This window comes from Anticarsia gemmatalis, chromosome 11, assembly GCF_050436995.1.
Source record: "Anticarsia gemmatalis isolate Benzon Research Colony breed Stoneville strain chromosome 11, ilAntGemm2 primary, whole genome shotgun sequence".
In the NCBI taxonomy this organism is placed as follows: domain Eukaryota; kingdom Metazoa; phylum Arthropoda; class Insecta; order Lepidoptera; family Erebidae; genus Anticarsia; species Anticarsia gemmatalis.
This window is the reverse complement of record NC_134755.1, coordinates 3,505,873-3,527,391: the sequence shown is the minus strand read 5'-3', so window position 1 is coordinate 3,527,391 and position 21,519 is coordinate 3,505,873. Positions and strand designations below refer to the sequence as shown.

At 34.1% G+C, this 21,519-nt stretch overlaps 1 protein-coding gene across 1 annotated transcript in view; it reads right to left on the bottom strand.

Moving 5' to 3' along the window:
• LOC142976575 (uncharacterized) overlaps positions 1–16,131 on the bottom strand; it is a 61,115-nt gene extending 44,984 nt beyond the window's left edge. Inside the window, exon 1 of the mRNA XM_076120007.1 lies at positions 15,855–16,131. The gene's annotated coding sequence lies outside the window, so the exon portion shown is untranslated. The remainder of the gene's footprint in view (positions 1–15,854) is intronic.
• Between the last annotated feature and the right edge of the window lie 5,388 nt (positions 16,132–21,519).

The following is a 21,519-nucleotide window of genomic DNA, read 5'->3' as shown; positions in this document are numbered from 1 at the left end:
CAGCATTAATGATGTAGCCACATCATTTTCCTCTTCTTCCTCGAGCTAAGTGACGTCAGGCTCACATAGCCTATCCACCACATCGTTACTAACAGGTAAAGATTCATACCAAGGATAAAGTTCGCTTAGTATGACACGTTTGACACAAAGATTTAACAAATCTTTCCTTGCAGGGGTGTATTTACCCTAGGGCTAGAAGGGCTATAGCCCGGGCCGGTTTCCTCTCTTGGGTCTGCATCTTGTCGGGGTGAGGGGGCTTAGTAGAATTGATAGGTTGGGGAAACAGTGATCGCGAGTAACAAAAAATTACTGCGCGTGTCCCTCTGTTTGCAGAGGACACAGGTGCGGGACAGGTGAGCCGTCAGTGGGAGGACGGGCTCAGTAGGCACTCACACTGCCCCGAGCTGACGAAGAGCCAGGCCGCTGCCGCCCTCGTCAACCGTCAGTTATCGTAAATCCGTCCATCCTTGACCGAGGGCCTTGCCTTAACCGGCTGGGTCGCGAGGAGACCACCTCTGTGAAAATCCCGAGTAACTCCAGCAGTGGCGCCGCCTTTAGGGGCCTTGCGTGGTCAGAGTTCATTGCATCAGCAGGCAGTGTGCCACGAAGGAGAATTTGGCGCGTCAGGCCCAGAATTATCGCTTGCAAGAGGAGGTCGATCACATGTCACAGGCAACGGCATCAACCCCCGCGCCAGAAAAACCAGGGGCAGCGTCCTCAGCTGTACCTGCTAACGCATTCGCCACGCCACCGCCACCGCACCGCAGCTCACAGGTCTCCGGACCAAGGAGAAGCAGGGTAAACAGCCGCGTCTTACAGTGCAGTGGCTTCCAAACCGCCGTTCACTAAACCGACGGCTGCCAAAGAGTAGCAGCTCGTCGGGAAAAATAGCAAGGCGCCCAAGGCTACGGAAGCCGACAAAAAGGGCAAGAAAATCAAAATCAAATCATTTATTCATTTAGGTCAAATATTGACACTTATGATAGTCGTTACAATTACTGAATCTACCACTAGCTCGGAAAGGGGGTGGAGCCTTATGAGAAGAGCTAGCAAGAAACTCACGGTTATTTATTAGTCTCTGATCATACCGTATGTTGGGAGCACCTACTAGCATGTGATAATAAGAATATGGGCAACAAATGAGCACATTGGTCGTGAACAATATAAAAGAAAAAAAGTGACAGTTTTATGATTAACATCAAATTGTATGTAACATCACCTATTTGCATCATTAAGTGCCCATATTTTACAATATTTAGCCCTACTGCTACTGAGTTTATACAATTTATGGCAAAGTTCCCTAATTTCAAAGAATCCTAATCAAGCGAGCGACTATTCCCAAGAGCTATTGTCGTTTAGATACTCATCAATTCTGTAATAAAAGAAGGAGGAAGAAGAAGGCGCCCAATCTTCGGGCTCCAGCTGCAGCTAAAGGCGGCAAAAAGCGGTGCGACATATAGAGACATTATTAGGGATGCAAAGGACAAAATAAACCAAGCCGACAATGAAATAGTCCGCTTCGGGGTTGCGGCTATGGGAGCTCGAATGTTGAGCTCCCAGGGGTCAGGGACCGGAAAAGCGGATGCCCTGGCCTCTAAATTGAGGAAAGTTATCGGGGAGGACACCTTCCGAGTGTCCAGGCCCACAAAGACCGCGGAACTGAGCATTACAGATCTGGACGACTCAGCCTGCCCAGAGGAGGTGAAGGTCGATTAAAGCCGATTTAATAAATAAAATTGATCAGGACAATGTTAAAAACTAATTTGTTAAAAATGAAAATAAAATTTAGTTTTTTCATTCCTTGATGGAGCGGAAAGCTAGCGGAGCCCAGGGCGCGCCATCTTAAAATACGCCTCTGCGAATGACTGCAATAATGCGCGGGCGCGGCGAGGGTCCTAAGGTCAAAGGGCGTAATCTCACTAAGTAGCATCGTATCACGGGACATAGTTACCAACCTTTCATCTAGTAGTGTTTTTGCTGAGTGAAAAGTAGCCAAAACATTTTAATTATAATACTCTAATGTGTTATGTCATCTACAGTCAGGGAAAATATTAACCAGAACACTATAGTTAGTTGTCGTTTTTTCCTTTAAACGTCTGGTCTTAAATAATATAGCTCGAAAAATAATTAATGGTAGTTAGTTACTTTTCGCACAAAATATCACATACAATAAAATTACTAAGTCACTTTGATGAGTTTTCGCATTACTATTTTTTAAGACATGCCTATATAGGGAGTAATGCGGAAAAAGTAGATAAGGAACTTTAATGCGTAAGTATCTTTTTCAACAAAGAAGAGAAAAAGTAATCAGGTGACTTAGTTACTTGTAACTCAACTGTCACAAATCAAATAATGTACTTAATTAAGTCTCGCGATTTTCATTTTTCTAAATAATTACGTTATGAATACGAGAGTAAGACAGAAATATGGAGAAAAAATTACTGATTTTATTGGTATTTATAAGTCGATTTTGAACATTTTGTTACTTAATGACTTTTCGTTCTACGGGGACGATATAGCCTATAACCTTCCTCGATAAATGGACTATCTAACACTGAAAGAATTTTTCAAATCGGTCCAGTAGTTCCTGAGATTAGCGCGTTCAAACAAACAAACAAACAAACAAACAATCAAACAAACAAACAAACTCTTCAGCTTTATAATATTAGTATAGATACAATCGCATCGGTGCAAATGGTTCAAGGCCTCTAAAACACCCGTCAAAATTTTAATATAATGATCTCTATTCTACAAATAACGATTACTATTATTCGCAATACTCTCCGATATGCAATATTGTAAAAGATCGTTCATTTATAATTCTTTTGATGTCTACCTTACATTGAATTAGACTAGATAATTAATGTACCGGTATTGTGTTCTAAACACGGACCGGTGACCCAAAACACGATGTCTTATATCTTATTGTACAGTGACAATAGGTATAGGCATTCTACTTTCTATAGAACCAGCTGACCCGCGCAACTTCGCTTGCGTCACATAAGAGAGAATGGGTCAAAATTTTCCCCGTTTTTGTAACATTTTTCACTGGTACTCTGCTCTTATTGGTAGTAGCGTGATGATAACCTTCCTCGATAAATATGGACTATTTATCACTGAAAGAATTTTTCAAATCGGACCAGTAGTTCCTGAGATTAGCGCGTTCAAACAAACAAACAAACAAACTCTTCAGCTCTATTATATTACTTTAGTATATAGATTATAAATTTCAGTCTATGGAACTACCTACGTGGGGCCGAAATTGAAGTGATTGGTCCACTTTTATGTACCGTTTTCTTTTGGAATCTAACAATTAGGCTTTAAGATGATACTTTGAATATTTTGGGTGATATTCGTTTATGCATTATAGTTAAAATCGAGCTTGTTTTACTGTTAAATGGTAGGAGGTCGACGGCTGCTATTTTTCTTGTGTAAGGCCACGGTAGAAATCCATAAGGTTAAGATGCTTGATACTTAATTAACCATCTGTTAGAATATACATATTTAACAATAATATGTTATATTTTCAACTTATACTTTAATTTGTTTGCCATCGACACGCTAAGAAGAAGAAGAGAACTTATACTTCACATTTCAGAAGACAGAGCAAGAGCAGAGAGTGCTTTTATAATATTTTTTTGCAACAATCATAAGTTGCGTATTAAATTAAATAATACATCTTTCTAAAGTATTTTTTTTATTAGTTTATATCTCTATAGCACATCGGTCTCGATGGCGATGTTTTGATTGCTACAAATTATAGTGCAGCTGTAATGTGACGTAATAAACGTTCACTTACATTCAGTTACGTTATTTAACTGTAGATTATCTATGTAGTCTATTCTTACAACATTGCTTAGCCATTATGAAGACAATTCATTCATACTGGTATTACTTCTATGAAACTTAAATAAAATCACATCTTATTTATCGATAACTAGCGGACCCGCGCAACTTCGCTTGCGTCACATAAGAGAATGAAACAAACAAACAAACAATCAAATTCTTCGGCTTTATAATATTAGTATAGATTTATTGACCGTCAAAGGTACAGTAATGGGTAGTTCGGGGAACATAGCCGATGAAAAAGCTGACCACTCTTTTTGATAGCCAAAGAGTCTTTTGTATCAGCTACAATTACAAGCCACGTCAAAGGCCTTCGGGCGGCTTGAACAACTTTGACACTAGGTTGACCACTAACCATACGATAAGAAGAAGAAGAAGCTACAATTTATTAATCTTTTAAATAGTTTCCACAAAAATAAGTAGTTGACAAACCTTCAAATAAGTTTAGACAACGATTTGTAAGTATTTCAGTTCAATCAAACGATTATAAATTATGAAAATCATAATCTCTCTATTTACGCTACCTTGAAAAGATACAGTTAAAAAAGGAAATCCGATCGTCGCGTCGACTATCCAGGTATGCGATTACCCCTAATGACTTTAGTCTAGGAGCTGAAACTTTAAAAATCAATTAATGTTCTTGTGGAACTTTTGCTAATTAATGTTGGCATGAAATGATGGATTTCCATATTTTTATGGAGAAAATTGTTATCATGAAATATGTTTTTGAGTATGTTTACAACAAATACTTCAAAAATTACTTATTTAATCATACAAATTTTGCAACATTTGACTAACACGATCAGAATTCAACCGACGACAATAATTTTGAATTGAACCTCGCTAAATACCTCCATCGATCTCGATATTATTCGACAAAGAAATTGGAGCACCAAACCTTAGTATCATAAAATAGTAAATATGAAAATATATTTGACCTAATTAACCAAAATCTGAATAGCAACTGAAATTTTCATTCAAGATTATTCAACAGTAACGTAACAAGAGCTGACATTTGACTCACAATAGACAAAACTCCAAAATTTCGTCAACACTACAAAAGTAATTTTACACCTTCATTCATCTTTGTCGTTCAATCATTCGTTCTTTTCGTCCGTCATTCATTGAATGCATTGGGAACGGATTGAATTTGCGAAATCCATAAAATTGGTGTTGCGTTGTGTTCAAATGATTTTATGTAAAAACTATCTAGACGATGTTATGATTGCGGATGTATTCGTGACTTGGGCTAGTAGGGTGGGTGGTACAGTTACCGGCCATGGAATTTTGCAAGTCAACTGCAACATAATAATATTATTGTGTATGTTGTTCAAAGGAATTGATTGCGTACTCGGGAGATATTTAAAAGACAATTGTATCTGGTGAAGAAAAAATATGTATAATTAAAAACTTATACATACTTTTCTGTCGTTTAATTCTTTTAATACTGTTTAGCGGGGAGTCTTCAGAATGTAAAAGTACGTTAACAGATATTTAAAAGTCAGAATCTGTACAAAAAATACCAATTGTGTTTTTACCATAACTTATTGTTTTAATCAAGCGAGTGTGTTTTTGATGGTTTGTGTCAACATTGTCAACATAACCCAATTCTGTGGCACAAAAACCAAAATATGGTTTTAAACGTTGCATGCATTTATTTTGTATTGTGTTTTTAATACATTTAATTACATTTTGACGATGTAAGGGCCTATGAAATAAAAGCCGATGTTATTGACATATACCTAACAAGCGCGCTACCAAATTTCGGACAAATTTAAAGAATATTCTTATATCTATAAGTCCAAAAACACAATGTTGACCACATAATTGATTCAGACACCTCCAAATAACCAGTCGTATAACCAACCTAAAATGATAACTTTTAAGCTCTCGCGTTGCATGTTTAATGTTTAATAGAATACGGGAATTAACCTTTTACCTTAAAATGCATTTTAAGGTAAAATGCGTGTTCGCGTTAATTCCCGTATTCTATTATACATCAACCTAAAATGGAAATAATAAACCTAGTACCGGCAACTGGCACCTTTACCCCAGACATTGGAAATCTATCTCGCCGAATGTCGCCTCTGACGTAAGCAGTACAATAGTATCACCTAGTTTTTACGAGAATTTCAGCTCAACAATATACACATAGATATAGTACCAACAGAATATTAGGAAACATGAAAATGGTTGTTACTACGGCTATATACTTTTACGACTAATATTTTGTCCTCGTATTAGTGTTTCATCTTGATCTGGTATGAAAGAAATAAGAAGATCTGTATTATTTAAATGTAGGTCAATGAACAATAATGTTTGACTTAGCGGTAACAACTAGGTAACTATACTTAACTACGTAATATTATTATGTTGTTTTTTAAATTTTTCTTAGTTTATGTCATGGTAGTAATACAGTCCGACAACCTAGTAGAGAGCCTTGGTATGCATGATTTATCTTGATTATAGTTAATAATTCGGAGTGTTTTCAAAATTAAGCCAAAATAAGCTGTAACAGACAGGTCACCGCCAGTTGTATAAATCTTTAAAACCTTTTAAGATAAATAATAATGAGGTGTAGTGTTTCATATGGATAAGGGTCAGGTAACCTGCTAGACAACAATAAATGTATAAAAACCTCCTTCTGATAACCTAACAAATACAAATCCAGAAGTAGTGACACCGGGCCATATTGTTATAAGATAAATCTTTGTAAAAAAGCTTAATGATTTTATGGTGATTCCGTTTCACTGCTTTTTTAGGCAGAAGTTTCCCGTTAGATCACCATAAAATCATTAAGCTTTTTCCACATCGATTTATGCAACAGCAATGAGAAAACGTTAAATATTTTCTCTATAACATCCAACAGGATATTTTCACCGGTAATCTCCAGGAAGTTAATAAATGTTTGAAATGAAAGTAACGTTTTATACTACATTCATCATATTAGCTACGCAATAGTTGCGAACGCATTTGCGTTAACGGTATAGCAGTTTATCGGTAAATAACCTCAACGAGTTGCGTTATTATAGTCCAACAAGTTAGTAGTGAACCTTTTTGAGAATTTAGAACATCAGTCAAAACCCGCAGGCTTTCTATACACATATTCGGGTCGGTGTGTTAGGTTCGGCAATATTTATCGAACAACAAAACCGACTCGAAGCGACTACTACACTTGATCGTGTTATTTATTCGCTTCAATAAATTTTTCGTTTCGATTCCGACCCATAACAACTACTACTATAGGTATTGGCTTATGCCGATCAAGCTGTTCCTTCGAGTCCGATCGTCATAATTCGGTTTTGCGCGCTCGATGGCGTGGTGATGAACATGATGTTCGATTTTACCGATCGGCAGATTCATGTCGAACCGAATATGTGAACAGCAAGCCTCAAGCAGCGGACGGTGGTCTGTTTGATCAAAACGGCATTTTTTTGGAAATACATTTTTTTAAAATTTATAATCTAGATTAATCGTGTATATCAAGGTTCTCTACCAAGTTGTCGAACTATAGTTGTGGCTCTGTAGCAACGTTATGGGATTTTTAAATGAAAACCGTTATTGCATTTAGAAATTGCAATAATAAATTCAGAAATACGTTATTGCGTTAATTGTTTTGTAATAAAAGCAGTTTTCAATTAATATTATGAGTGATGTTGTAAATTTAATGTTATTTATTGTAATAGGTAACATGTATTTGTAATAATGTTTTTTATTGTAATTATTTGTTTTATGGTACTTTAAATGTTGTTAAGTGTTTCTTACGCAATTGTTTATAGATAATATTGAAATCGTGGCTTCATAGATTTTAAATATTTAAAACACTTTTACACCATTTTAGGTACTTTGGAACAATCAAAACTGCATACATAATTATATTAAATATGCAAAAACCTTAAGTTTTTTCGAGCTGTTTTTTCTACTCTTATATTTGAATTAATCTGACCTGCCTACCTTCAATGTAACCTATTATGATGTATAAATATATATTTATTCGAGCTTAAAAAGTATAGGTTTTAGCATTTTTACTGCTTTTAAGTAAGCATTTCCAAATAAAGATCAATAATTTTTCAATAGCCTTCATACGCATTGTGAAAATATTTCAAGAAGAAAGCATGTTTGGCTTGAATATTGTCTGTGTATTCACCGTAGTACAATATAGTGTTCATTATACCCTCATTAGCGTACAAGAATTACAATGAAGTTTACTCATCTCATTAGACATGAATACATCTTGAGATAGCCTGAAGCCTAACCCTGTTAGGAGTTAGAAAGCAACACGTAACCCACGCATAAACTTACAACAGATTAGAAAATCATGGTACTACTTTTACTCGCAATGGAAAATAATTTCACTTACGATTTCATTAATTTCTATGTTTTATGTGCATAATATTATTCTTATGTTCGCGTTAAAGCATTTACCACTATAAAACAAGTCGCTTTCCACTGTCTGTCCCTTTGTATGCTTAGACCTTTAAAACTACGGAACGTATTTTGATGCGGTTTTTAATAGATAGAGTAATTCCAGAGGAAGGTTTATGTGTAAAAATTGTGAAGGTTCTTTCGTAAAACATTTTTTTTAGACCGGGCGAAGCCGGGTAGTCGGTAGTAATTTAACTAAGATTATTCTAAAAATAGTTCCGAGCTTAGTAGCCCGTGCGCGGTATATGGCAATAAGCTCGCCTCCTATTACAGAGGACTAAGATTGATAATGGTGAAACGCAGGTGTACTTTATACAATTCTGCCAACATCTTAGATATATAAGAGTCATTTGTATGAATGTTTAAGCACTTCCCAACTAGCACACAAGCGCTATAACAAGCTGTACAATGGCCGGTTAAAGGATTTTTATAACGCCTTAGGCTCCTTAGTAAGAAGTATAGTGGTTCTATAAGCGGCTACAGATCTCTTGTAGCGTCAAATAGGCCCATACTGTCCAGCTTATAGCTCGACAATGGATCTACAGTGGTCGTAAATAGTAATTATAATAGTACGTAGTATAATAGTAATACAGGAGCGCTAAAATAAGATGAAGGTGGTATAATCGCGCTACAAGAGCTTTTTCGCAGCTTCGTGGCGCTTACCAGCTGTTGTACAGAGGTGGTTAGCGCCACGAGCGTTCGAAAAAGCTCTTGCAGCGCGATTATACCACCTTTACCTTATTTTAGCGCTACTGTGTAACGGTTATAAATGCTAACGCTCTAAATTAGTAATATAGTCGGTTTATTATGGTGTAAACTAAATATATATTTTTAAAATGAATCATCAGTGACAAATGAGGAGACATTTTATTTTTACGGATTGGATTATTAAAATAACAAGTAGTCTATCGCTTTTATTTCTTTGTGTACGTGATATGAAAGTGCGAGTTCAAGTTTGCTGTCAATATATATGTATATTATCGTCAATATTTTCATGCGCCCCCAAAATATTCAGTTTTAAGTGCAAAAATTATATAGATATGTGGATTTGGAAATTGTATTTTGAACATAAATAAGACTTTGAGGGTTACAGATAATTTAATTAGGGTTATAGGTAATAAAAAATGATTTTAATTATGTTAACGTTACCAGGCTATAGATTTATATGATCTTCAAAAGATCGTAATAACCTCAAAAAATATGTTTACCAAATGCTATAATGGCGTCTCGATCAAGCAGCGCTCAGAGTTGGTTACATCTGCTCTAGCGCCTTAAGCTGTACAAAGGCTCTAGTGTTTGCTGTTGTAGACCTCAAGGTTTTGCAGTTGTGGCATAGGAGTGCTTCAATATAACTGTTTTGGTCGCACACCAGCATTTTACTCGTACTTTTAGGGGTCAGTCGTTGAATATTAAAATAGTTTGAAAATCTTTTTTATTTTTATTTTATTTTATTTTATTTTATTTTATTTTATTTTATTTTATTTTATTTTATTTTATTTTATTTTATTTTATTTTATTTTATTTTATTTTATTTTATTTTATTTTATTTTATTTTATTTTATTTTATTTTATTTTATTTTATTTTATTTTATTTTATTTTATTTTATTTTATTTTATTTTATTTTATTTTATTTTATTTTATTTTATTTTATTTTATTTTATTTTATTTTATTTTATTTTATTTTATTTTATTTTATTTTATTTTATTTTATTTTATTTTATTTTATTTTATTTTATTTTATTTTATTTTATTTTACTTATTTTATTTTATTTTTTCTTTAAAAACAGTTGACAGACTGTATAAAGGTATATTACTCGGTTATAGCGCTTTAGGTGCTTAACATAATTCTGTAATCCCCATGGCTGTAAAAATGTTTCGAATGATACCTTATACATCTATTTGCCATACAGAAGCCATATAAATATCTGATATAACGCTCAAGGCGCTATTAAAGACCTACGCAACTCTTTTATAGATGAGTAATACACTAGCCCTAAAAAAATCTGTTATAGAACCTAAGGCATTACAAAAAGCTTATTTATGCTCTTGAGCGCTATAAGCGCAACGCATAACTCCGTTTAAACTCCTTTATCTCCTAAAGTCCCCTTATACAGTTAACGGTGTTATAGAAGATTCCATTAACTCAGTTATACTTCCCTAGGCTGTCTAGCGATGCAATTACATGCTCATATATAACTATAAGTCATTAGTTTCCTACTAAACGGCTACTGTCCCGCCTAGCTGTTAAAGGGTTTTTTAAATAGCTAGTATACAACTTATAGAGAATTGTACAGCATTTGAACGACTCTTATGCAACTATCAGGCTGTATAACGACTGTATAAGCAGCTTGTGTGCTAGTTGGGTTCTGTTGTAAATGTACAATGTCATGCTTGGAATGAATAGGTACAACACACTTTGATGTATGTCAAAAAGATTACATGTTAAGAAACTATGATGAAAAAGCAGATACGCTAGCTCTTTGTCTAGAAATGTGTGTTAGAAAAATGTCAAGTGGCTGTCGTGTTTGCAGACAAAATTAAATAAATTATGCTGTGTACCATTTTAGTTTAGTTTAGTCATGTTTTACCAAGTAACTAGTGAGTTGCGTTAAAATTTATACGTAATATAACAGTTTCCCACAGGGGTAGGCAGAGACCAAAGAACACCGCTTGGTAGGACCACCACTCATTGGAAACTTCCCTAGCCTCATTTACTACCCACTTGCCCTTTTTGCAAGATATTGGCAATCGGGCATCCCCTCCTGGCGCTTCCATTTACGTCCACACAGTAAATTTTAGAAGTTACTGTGTGATCCATAATTTTCGAAATGAAACAAATAATAATGAATTAGTAATAAACAGTCGGTCACCACGGTAACAAAGTCTGTGCTTAATATTGTAAGCAATTTTTTATTGGTCGTTTCGACTGACGAAACTTTTCAGCAATCTGCAGGTTATTGACACAAAATATTGTATAAAATTAAGAAACATACAAGTACAACAATATTTATAAAGCATGTTTCAAAACAATATGATTTTTGTCTTTCAGTTAAGCATGGGAAAATGTAGTACTGCTAAGTTGCATTTTAATAGTTGCATTTGAATTAAGCTTACTACAGGCAAAGTATTTTTACACAAAATTAATTATTACACAAAGTTAATCATCCAAAATCGAATGTAAAGGTAATCGGCGATTTGTTATGATATGACGCAAAAATACAAGACCATAATATACTCGTATTTTTAAAACCGAATTAATTCATGATAGTCTCAAATTCAATTCATGACATTAAGCGTTGAGTATATTTTTTCTATTAAATGAATGGGTTAACTTATGAAGTAGAGGTACTTGTGTTGAAAAATACGTTACGTCTGTTATGGGCTACGGTTATTATAAGTACTTCTTAGGCTCGCTAATTAATTACGTGCAAAATTCATGACTATGTTATGCTATTGTTACTAAGTATAGCAAAAAGCAGACATTGTTTGATGGTGTGTGAGTTATTATGGATCATTAGTGTCTTTATAGTTCGTACCTTATAATAAAGGCTTCAGAATAAAATAACACGTTTTGATTTTTATAACAGGTGTAATAACGTTAAATTTGAAATGCAGGGGGTCCGTGAAACCTTATTCTCTTTTGAAAAATACAATAACTGTATAAAATAGTGTAATTTGGACAAATAAAAATATTACGGCAATACTTTTTATTGCTGGATACCGTTAGCAAAACGGCCGTGTTTTTGGCGCTTAGTAACTTATTTGGTAACTTGTATGTTAGGTATGTCTCTTTGACTAACAGGACTACGTGATATTAACATAAAAAGAAAAGAAATATATTCTTAGTGTATATAAAGTATTAATATTCGAGGATGGTAAGTTCACCTCCCAAATAAAACTATTATTAATTAAACCCGAAAAAGTTGTTTCTGGTCTGGTCACTATGTTACTTGTACGTAATAAGTGATGTATGACTGTGTTTTTAAAAATCTACACCGCACAAGACTGACTAATGAAGCGATAGTTACTTCCTATAAAGATCTCGAATTGGTAGAGCACAAGTTTTCTTTCTTATAAAAACGTAATCAATATTATTTCTTATAAAATATTAGTTCAATGACACAATCGACGGCGTTTCGAAACAATTGACACCATATCGAATAGTATTAAGTACAGTTTATCCAAATTTCAGGGTGATCATAGTTTAGTCAACTTTACCAGACAGCATAGAGCATAAACTTTTTCATTATTCACAAATTACTGGCAAAGCGTCACTCATTTGCTAAATAAAAGAAAAAAAATATCTAGCATTTGTTTTTGTCATTCGAAAAACAAAATACAACTTTCTAGCGACATTTACAGTTGATTGACGTTCTATATTTAAACAATTGTCTTTTTCTTTCTAACTTAGAATAAAATTATTCCAGTTGTTTCAAGGATTTTTTTATTTATTTATCTTAACTGTTAACTAGAGAAATATTTTTGAGCTTGTTGTAATTTTAAAGAAGAAAAATAAACATTACCTATTTGTTTAATAAACTAAGATGTTGCCAGTAATCCGCCCCATAGCTTAAAAAATAATCAATTGCCCAATAAATTAGCGGAATTAGCAAGCTGGCAATGACATTGCGAGGTCATTGACACCAACCTGTTGCCTCGCGAATATGGTTCACGAGTTAACCGTCACAAAAAAGAGTTAACAAATTCGTGGATCGTGACTTAAGTTCTTTTGTAATTGTAATCATGTTATTTGTTATGTTATTATGTTTGGTTTGAACAAAGAGGCCAGGACGGAAACGTCTCAAATGATCCGGGAAGCAAGTCCTTCGTAGATATCAGATTCAATGTTAAGATCTTGTAACCGTGGTTGTTTATTTTTTATCTATAAATCTTAGTAATAAAAAGGTTTTTTATTGCAATTTACACTGTTAACACCAATTTATTATTTTTTTTCGTACACGCACTAGAATAAATTATACCTATTACACAGAAGCGTGTCAAATTCATTTGACTATTATTATTCTAACATTTTATTCACAAAATACTTGTTTTTCTTATTATAAAGACACCTTCTGCACTAAATATTGCTCTTGTGTCGCGGGAAATTTCGAAAACATAAATAACGGACACAAAGTACAACCAGACCCGAAACAACTCGGTAGTTACTCGACACAAAGGACTTTTACAATAAACAAGAATTATTAGTCAAAAGGTTACAGAAAATCATTCTTATTATAAAGTTCTCTCTCTCATACAGCTATGGGAACCTTTAATTTTCAATCGAGCTTATTATTTTTCAATCTTATTATTCGAACAAACATCATCTAATCTAACATACACATTCTACCAGAAGTTTATGACGTCTTAGTAAAATTTATTAATAATTAAAACCAGAAAATTAACTACAAGTAACGTCACAGTCCATAAGTGCGGATTACAATGACGTATGTAGTAAATAAAGCGAAGTCTAACTGGAGCTAGTTTACGCACGACCCGCATGCCGTGCAACGTGATGACTTTAATAATATAACTGTCACGCCTGTTAGAATACAAAGAAAACGTTTAAAAGAATAATGACTTATGTGCGTAGAAGATTGTTGAGTTATTAGACCTTCATCTTTTGAAGGGTCTGTGTTTCGATGAGTCTTTATTGAATTTTACTGAAGAATTTAGTTCTGTGTCTACTGATAGTTTAATGTAGAGCAAAATTATAACAGGATTTGTATAAATAAAATGGTACGGTATGATTATTATTTTGTGGTTAATCTGCACAGGCATCGAATGAAATTTTCTAATTAAACTGAATAAAAGTAATTTATCCTATTACTACTACTGTCCTGTGTTGAGGACTTTTCATCCTTCCGAGAACTGCTTCAAAGAACTTTCAGGCATGCAAGGTTTTCACGTGCAATGAAAACGCTTAAATTAATTAATGTTATCTTTGATCATCTCTAATTACCGTCTATTTTTAGTATTTGAAATAGTTAGAATAACTCGGGAAGTAGCAGTATTCGTTACAGGATTTTGCGTTGCTTGCTTATGACCTTTAACCGCCGTTTTCAATGTTTTATCTATCCACTGTTTTATTACTATATCACGCATTATCTTTCACTGCATTTTGTTTACTACAGCCCATTCACGATAGCAACATCAGTAAATGATAGATCAGTGTTAATCTAAGATAGCAAACTTTCTGTAATCCTTGATAGAATATTCAAAATGGTCCTTAAAATAAAACAGTTCTAGTTATGAAAAGCAATTTACTTTAGTAACGACATGACAGGAAACATTAGTAAAAGTTCAAAGGCGATAAGAGAAACACGTATCTACCACTGAGATAATAACATGGAAATACCAGGATTTAAATAGAGTTGATTTCGTTATCTTTATCTGTTTAATATCCAACTAAATCCCTTTCAGATATAGCTACTGGTGATGTAAAACTGTGCTGGTGACTAATGCCCAGTTTCTGAGGTACATTTAGCTGTAGTTTATCTATTCAATAGTGATTTTTTTTATATGAGTTAAACGCTATTGAATAGAAAAACTACCGCTAAATGTACTCAGAAACCGGGGATAAATATAGATAGAATTTCAACATCTCATCTTACATGTAATAAATATTTTGTACTACATTTGCATTGAACTTACGACGCCTTATCGATGGCGGTAGCAAGGCATTGTTAGTGACCTCTCATTTTTGCATCACAGAAATCTTTTGTTCGGCATGGGAATCGAACCAACACAATCGTTGGTAATAGCTAAGATGTAGATTATTCAACCACCATTAACACGCCTATGTATAAAAACAGACATATTATAAAAAGAGTCTAGTAGAGTATTTGATGGATAAAAAGACAGTTATGTACGAAAAAAAATTGCAATGGTTAAGTTAACCATTACTTATACAGTAGTAGTGAAACTGAACGTAAATCGTCTTAAAACAAAACTAATACAAAAATTACAGAAAGTACTAAAGAAAAGAAGAAATAAATTGTTTTATTGTCAGCCATAAATATTGTAAAACATTCGAATAAAATAAACCAATGACATCGAAACAACTTTAGTTTTGCAAATAAGAACAGCACAAATATTTCCCAGAGATACAAATCGAGTTTTCAACAATAAAAGTATTCTTTCCCACGGATTTCTGAATGAAAAATATCTTGCTTTTAACGAAAACAACAATTTTAACAAGGCTTTGTTTTCAGCTTCACCCATGTACGTATCTTTTATCGAATATTCTCCAAGACCTAAATATTTTATGTAAAAAAGTTTCTTAGTTTTCAATTTGACGTAACCTGTATTAGTTACGGTCATATTTAAACAATGTTGGAGTTTTACAATACTCGTATTACTTTTAGTTCTCGTTTATTTGATTAAAGCTTCGAGTGCGTCGTCCAATACAAACTGATAGTTCAGTTATCGATAACGATTATAAGCTTGAAGTAAATACACACAGACTAGATAACATTTAAAACATTAGGCTTTGATGTGCAGCGCGGCCGCTCGTTTAAACAACGGTCTTTTTCTAACAAAACAAAAACAATCATTAATAAGAAAACAAAAAGCCTTAACTTACCTTTTACGCTAATGACACTCCCATTTCCTCAAAACGCCACAATTTCCTCGCACAATCCGCCATCAGTCACAACGGAAAAACGAAAACAAATCCCTTATCAACAGTTTTTGACCGTGAATACGATAACGAAACTACAAACTTACGCGTTAACGTTACAACATTTACGTAAATACCGTAGAGTTTTTCGCGTAACGCAGTCAACGCGCACTTGAGTTATGGTATAAAGGTGGACGGCGAATGCGGCCGCGTCGGTCTCATGTTAGAACGCAAATGACCGTCGGCAACGAAGCAGTACAATCGCCGTGACGTCAGTTCAAATGAAATTAAAAATGGAGAAAAAAAAATCAGAAGAAGCTCCAGTACCGTGGATCTATAGAGCGTTATCGGTAACATGTCCAAGAGAGAAAGTTCACAGACTTACTTAGTCATTCGCGTCGATTCGAAAGTGCAAGTACCATTCAGTTTTAACAAATGAGCATTGCAAGTGACGCTTGTAAACAAGAAAAAGAAAAACGTTGTAGACTTCTCACGATATACGTAGAACGACTTCCGAATTTTTGCGTAATTCGGTCCCACATTTCTTTTGTTAGGTTGCGTAATACATTCTTGCATAAATGTTTAGCGTAAACGTTATACTTACCGTTTGTTCCCATTTGTCTCTGTTTACATGATTTCCATATTATATAAGTAGAACAATAATAATAGGAGTACTTATAAGTTGTTGGCTAAGACCCATGGGCTACGTTTCGCGTGATATGTCAGTATCTATCTGATGTTCACTTCTTGGTTGTAATTCATTTTAATCAGTGTAGTAGTTCAACCATGGCTTACTGGCAGTCTATCTTACTCGTTGGTATAAAATGCATGTTTTTCTAAGAACGGTTTTTGTTAGTTTCACTACTTTATCCTTCACCTATTACTAGTTAATTGACTACATTGGTAGATACGAGCATTGTAAATAATGTCTCGGTGGAGTGGCTAGCCAATATTTAAGCGAAGCCATGCAATGAGTCTTAAAACTAATGGATTATAATAATTAATTACTCTACAATGTCAGCGAGGATAATATAATAAATATTAATGCCGAATAACTAGCTTTTAATGAACATGAACAAAAAACTATAGTGTGAAAATTAAATATATCATGCCTGCGTTAGACGGGTTTAATAGACGTTGGTCCGACTGTCTAAACTTGGACCACGATCGCACATGTTTTTTTTTGACATCTTCAAAGATCGTCATGACATTTTAACCCATTTGCTTCATTATTAATCACTCTGTATAGGTATTGATAAAAATCAGTTCAGTAGCACAATTCTCTACAGTCGGTTCTATCGAGTATCGAGAGTTTGACGTTTAAAATGACTGCCAAAATAGTTCTTTCGGAGCCCAGTAGAGGCGCTAAACAGATTTTCGAGTAAAATTTCTCGATAGCTAGTCGATTGACGGTAGTCGATAGTTCTAGAGAATCGAGCTACAGTAGTTTATAAGTATGTTAGGGAATTACAGACAGACGCAACATTTTATACTGTGTAGATAATAACTAAATGTATCGATGATTGATGATGTATAATTACTTTTTAATTCAAAGAGGCGTTACTTTTTTTCATCACAATGTAGCTCATGTTAATAAAAATGAAATTCCGATCGCCATAACATCACGACAAAAAATTCATTAAAAAGTTAAGACGCTTTCAATTTCTTAGTCGTAATAATAAAAGTGAAATTAATGCATACATACATTTTATAAACTTTATGGTTGTACATGGCTTTACATGTACCTAATTGCATTTTTTGGATGAAATCGGTACCATCTCATAAAATGTCGAATTGATTGGTAATTAAAATTAAGTTGCATCGTTTTATATTACTCCACAAACTTCACTTGGGTTCAATATGCAATAAAAGTATCATAAGTCAAGCTTAACTTTCTCAAAACTTTGGGTACCAAATTAAATCCGGAAAAATATCTACAGAACTTAAAAAAAAGCATTTATATGGTTTACATAAGGCACAGATTAATAGCGTATCACAAACATTATAAAAGAAAATAAATAGCGTCTAAAACTTACAAAAAAGTTGTCGTTCTACTTTATTTTTAACTTTATTCACGTATATTTATTATTATGTCTACATAATATTATAGTACAAATAAAACAAGAATACTGGATCTATTGACGTAATAGGTTAAAACATGTTTAAAAACAGTATTTTCTTATTTTGATGATACGGAGAGAATTTTTGTTTCTCTTTAAAAGACTACTCCCGCACTAAGAATATTGCTCTTGTGTTGCGGGGACTTTCACAAACATACAAACAATGGACACAAATCACAACCAGTCCCGAAACCGTCCCGTGTTCCGTGTGGGAATCGAACCGACAACCTTTAGAGGCAATGGTAGCGGCGTGGTGACTTTAGCCACTGCGCCACGGAGCTCTCACGAAGATCTCTCAGCCGTGTTTAATTTATAAAGAGCAAAGTCACTTTTATTTCCACGTGCGAGGTGCCTATGTCCGTAATTCTTTACTAATTTCATACTATTATATACTAATGCCCACATTTAAAGTAACATAAATGCGAAAGTAACTGTCTATCTATCAGTTACGCTTTCACAGTTAAACGGCTAAACTGATTCAATAATAATGTTATACAATATGATTGAGGGGAAAATAATATTATATTGTAATCAGCTTTAGTCTTAAGATAACAGGAAACAAGACCCTAAGTCTTGATAATAGGAAAATTATGTGGAAACGCGGGGAAAAAGACAAATTCCGTAATCCTTACATAGAGACTGCAATCATTCAAGATTGTTTAAAGAATTCAACAAAAATGTATAGAATTATCCCTTTCCCTCATTCTAACAAAATAGCCGTGCCCCACAATAAGTCCTTCGTATATGCGTTTATGACCCATTTTTACGTGTCAGTGCTTTGCCCTTAACCAAGAGATAAATTCTCTAAATGTATTATCTAATATATAAAATTCTCGCGTCACAGTTTTCGTTGCCATACTCCTCCGAAACGGCTTGACCGATTTTTATGAAATTTCATGAGCATATTGAGTATGTCTGAAAATCGGCCAACATCTATTTTTCATACACCTAAGTGACACATTTTTTTTTATATGGCAAAACAACGTTTGCAGGGTCAGCTAGTGATAATATAGATTTAACGAGATGCTCATTACCAGAATAAATTCGTTATTACTCTAAAAACACGTATTTATCATTGCTTGAAGATGCATGTTTGAAGATGCACTAAAGACCTTACGCATTTTTAACCTACAATGACGCAGTGTAAAACAGGTTTTTATGTCGACTAACAATGATAGTTTCTCACACATAACAAGGTGTAAGTAATCCCATTGTTGCGTACCATGGCATTAGACTTGATGGTACGGTAATTATGCAGCTTGGTTTTTTGTTGCAATGATCGAGACTTGTTCGATGTTTATGAGTGATTATCTAAAGAAGACATACTGCAATATGTCTCGATAAGGATGTAAAAATTTGCTATCAGAGTGCCCTTTTAATATTTTTTACAATGGAGCAGACATATTTTTGACTCAATCAATGAAGTCAAAATAATATGTCCTACCCAGCTTAACCGAAAAATGAAGTGTACTTTACAGGAAAACGAATTTATTTCAATTTAAAAATATTTTATTATCTTGGGTAAAGTATTTTTTAATAAACTTGTTACATAAAAATATTAGTCTTAATTTATTAGGTGTTATGTAATGTCTATGGCACCAAATAACTTGAACAGTTTACATACACCTAATGAACGATATCGGGTCAGTTTGAAAAGAGTTGCACTACGCGACGTTGAGAGCTATTGCGTTTCGATCACCCGATTGATAGAACAGTCAACCAAGAGTCCTCTGCATTGAAGGACTCTACGTTCAGTTTGCTTTCTGAAACACCTAAGTACCTCTATATTGCTGTTGTTTGAAAACACCTATGGATGTGAAATTTCCTATATTAAACGAACTATTTGATGGTTGAAAAGATCAAGAAAACAAAACAATACATTGTCAAGTAATAAAGACATATGCAAGTATTTCGTAACTCAAAGGAAATCGAGATGAAATTGTCACAATATGTACATTATTAGCATCACGCGGCTCGCTACCCGTAGCAATTATCACTACTTACTAATAAGACAGTGAGACGATGTGCCGTTACTATTGATTTGTCGTAACTTACGATGCGATAGTATCGAATATTGTACGGAAGTTAACGCGAGTTACGGATTTCTTGGCGTTTCGTCTCAGGTCGAAAACGACAGAAACGACAGCTTGCCTAGCTGTCGTTTCAAGCTGACTGGCCAGTATTGCCTGAACGTCCAGAAATTCGTAATAGATAGTCTATAATGATATGTCATTTAATTATGGAACTCAAAAAAATATAAAATATCAATTTGCATTGGGCTTCTCTTTCATTCAGGCCCTAAAATATCTATGATATAATAATCAGACAGTTGTTTTCGTTCATTTTCTTTCACGTTATAGGTAAACTGACCCTTATTCATAAACTGTAAAATGACCCCTAGTCTTGTCATACACATTTATAGCCTAACACCATCAAAGATAAATGCAGTCTTTAAATCCGTTGACAACTCCGCGGTGTATGTATGGTGAGAGTAATTAGGTTTATAGAAGAGATCTCTAATTACATTATTTAAACATAATTTTTCAATGACATTATAGTGTAATTTTTTAGATGTTATCATGGTGTCATATTTCTATAACGGGGTATAACTATGTGAACAGGGTCATCTATTCTATAGGTGAGACTCATAATATCTCACATTTTTCTATAAAACTGCAGACCAACGGTAGTACCAAACTATCGTTCTCACCGGCAAAAAAATCGCATTGTTTTATTCTCGACTTTTCCCGTCAGTTTGCAATTACCCGATAATTGTAACTAATCGTTTGAAACGGAACAACGTCGTCGACACGCGATGATGTATGTAAAACGCGATTCGCTATCGAGATAAAATCGATATGAATATAATCGAGTACAACAAGAGCAATCGATGTTACATAGCTATTAATTTTTTTGTTGTTCCGTCCGCGTTTTGAAGAGCATGTTGTGATTGTGCAACATTTGGCACAGTTCGTTAGTTTATTAGGACTCTGTTCTTTCCTGGCGGTGAAGTTTTATCTAGTACGAATAAAGTGGTTACTAAAGTCTACATTAAAAATCACAATTATGTGGTTATTAGTGAGGTATACTCATTCTAATGTTAAGTAGCGTATCAGACAATCATTCTGGCTGTAAACCTTAAAACAGGTAATTTCCAACTAACAACTTTTTCTCTCGGTCAAAAACTAACCAACGGAGTTGTATAGAACAGGGGTTTCAGGGTATTTTAGGATAACGTCTCCTTTCATTGAATGGTACGTCGGGTTATGAATTAAAGTAACAATTAGCTTTTACGTGGCTTAAACAGCTTTGACCCTAGATTGACCACAATACGAAAAAGTTAAAAGTCGAAATTCAATAAAAAAATGCTGACTATAGCTAAATTGCATCATCATTATAGCACACAATGACTTGTATTTTGTACATGACCGAATGTCATATGATCAATCATTCTTTTGGTCAACTTTCAAGACTTCTCTCCATGTGATGTTTGCTTAGAGGTTTGATAC